General features: G+C 42.0%; 1 pseudogene; it reads left to right on the plus strand.

Moving 5' to 3' along the window:
• The first annotated feature begins 478 nt into the window (after positions 1-478).
• Positions 479-2,094, plus strand: LOC149847109 (NAC domain-containing protein 92 pseudogene; annotated as a pseudogene).
• The last annotated feature ends 678 nt before the right edge of the window (positions 2,095-2,772 follow it).

Genomic DNA, 2,772 nt, shown 5'->3' on the forward strand with positions numbered 1-2,772 from the left:
GGCTAGAGATGACAGTTTTTTCATGCAAGCAAGGAGCGACCATAACCTCCTTTTTAACTTTTTGGCCTTTTACTGCAGGTTCAAATAAAATTTTATGATCAACCCATCTCTTTTACATTTTCCTGCATTTAATTTATTACAACGCAAAACTAAATGAAAATGCCTAACAATAGGAAGGGATAGCAGGGGTGGAAAGCCTAAATTTCCTCATGAGCTGCCTTAGGAACCACGTTTCCTTCGCAAAGAGTATATAAACGGCCCTATCAGCGTTCACACTTTCATACCAAGCACATTTCTACTCATTTCCTTGTTGTTTTCTCCAAGCTGATCGATCTTCCATAGCTTTTATATAGCACATATAGCGTGCACTAGTCTGTTATGGTGGTGGTGATCTTGTCGGCTTGTTAGTCCGTTTGGTGGGTTGTAATAATTTTTATCGATTTGTAGGAATAGTGGGGGGTTGTGCAATTTTGGAGTCATGGAAGAGGGTTCAACGTTGTCTAATGTAATGGGGAAACAAGGGCAACTTCATCTTCTCCCTGGTTTTAGATTTCATCCTACTGATGACGAGCTGATCACCGAGTATCTGGTGAAGAAGATTGCCAACACGGCCTCCTTCACAGCGGAAGCCGTAGGAGAAGTGGACTTGAACAAGTGCGAACCTTGGGATCTTCCCTGTAAGTTTGCAGCTTAATTTTACCATGCATGTCCATCCTCGCGCGTGGTGTAGTCTCTCCAGTTGTCGTTTGCATTTTGTATTTCAGAGAGAGAGAGATGCATGTTGATCATTTCTATTAAACATGTTCCGTCGTTGGTATGGGTTTTCAGGGAAGGCTACGATGGGTGAGAAAGAGTGGTACTTCTTTTGTTTGAGAGACAGGAAGTACCCAACTGGATCAAGGACCAATAGAGCGACTGAAGCAGGGTACTGGAAGGCGACGGGAAAGGACAAGGAGGTCTACAAGATCACCGAGATGTCCAACAAAGACAAAGAGAAAATCAAGATAGCAGAACTAGTGGGAATGAAGAAGACCCTCGTTTTCTACAAGGGGAGGGCGCCCAAAGGAGAGAAAACCAATTGGGTCATGCATGAGTACCGCCTTGAGGGAAATCCTTCCTTCTGGAATCTCCCCCCTGGAGCACCTAAGGTATATATATATATATATATATATATAAACTGAATCCCTCCCTTGCACTAATAAATCAAAGTCGATCCCAAACGAAGAAAAGCTTCTGTTTGAAAATTTGGTTTTAAATTAATTTATGGGTTTTGGTCTTACTCTCTTACATGTACTTGTTTATGTTTGTGTTTTGCTTTCTTCTTCGTTTGTTCAGGATGAATGGGTCATATGCAGAGTGTTTCAAAAGAGTTCAGGTGGGAGGAGGATCCCTCTCTCCGATTTGTTTATGATGGACGCACGCGAGGGTGATTTAAATCTTCCTTTGCCGCCATTGATTGACTCCCCAATCTGCGTCAACCCGACTCAAGCAGGAGAGGGAAATGAGTCGCATGTGACCTGCTTCTCCAATCTTGTGGAGGATCACGGCAGTACTACTCATGACGCTCGAAAGGCTAAAGAGGCCGTAGCAGCAGACGGCTCTGCTTCCCTGTTGACCATCAATTGCTTCAATCCTAATTCCCCAATGCGATTTCCCACACCAGCCCCAACCCTCAGCGTCACTTCAGACGGTACATATTCATCGTTTTTCCCTCTCATGAACACCACCACCACCACCACCGTCAATATTCAACAAGGTTTGATGCCTTCTTCTTCTTCTTCGATCCCTTCAAACCCTCAGCACCTCCTGAACCCATTTTCGATGATGACGAATCCCTACCCTGATCCTGCCGTGCTCATGAAGGCATTGCTACAAGTCCAACAAAGGAACAACTGGAGCAATGAGCCTTGCCATCCCGAGAAGATGAAGATATCATCGAATCCTGGTATGATGAGGGCTCAAAGCTACGGATTCCTTTCCAACCAGCAGCCAACGGCCACGGGTAGCGTGCCAGTGCCATATCAAAATCCGGACGTCCCTTCATCTTCAGCTGGACCAGTTGACCTTGACTACCTTTGGGACCATGGAATATAGACTCTTACAAACATAGTTTTGGAAATTGGAAGAGAAGATGCACCTAGCTAGCAGTACAAGGATAATACATGTGTGTGCTTGCCTGTTTGTTTGTTTGTTTTTCATGCTTTCTGTTGCTCATATTCTATGCATATAAAGAAGAGAAAAAGAAAAAAAGGAAAAGTATATATGTATCTATAAGAAGACGGTTTTGTGTGTTACGGATATGTATTATGTAGTGTAGCTAGTAGCATATTTTTTTAGAGTATTTTGGATATATAATGCGTACAAGATTTTGTGATGCAAGAGATTCATATCTTAGCCTAATAAAGAAGTAAAATAAAAGTCGTACAGACACGCTTAAAGTTGAATTCTATTGATCTTTCTTTTTTACTTTGGACATCCATGTGTTGCCTAACACAACATTTTTTTTTTGCATCATATGGTTCAAACAGTGTGCGGCTACCTCTTAAAATTAAAGGTAATGATAACAAAATTAAAGTGAGGCGCAATCGGCTACCCGGAATATTTGATATGATGGAGTGTTGATTGTTCCTTTTGACTTGTTCATCCTCTTCGTCATGAATTCATCATCTTCACCATCATCACATTCATACTATTCAAAAGTATGATTCGTTAATCAGTTAGGCAGCCTACTTGAATCATTATATTTTACCTATGTGGGACTCCATTGACTCA

This window comes from Nuphar pumila, chromosome 2 (assembly GCF_984573655.1).
Source record: "Nuphar pumila chromosome 2, dmNupPumi1.hap1.1, whole genome shotgun sequence".
Lineage (NCBI taxonomy): Eukaryota > Viridiplantae > Streptophyta > Magnoliopsida > Nymphaeales > Nymphaeaceae > Nuphar > Nuphar pumila.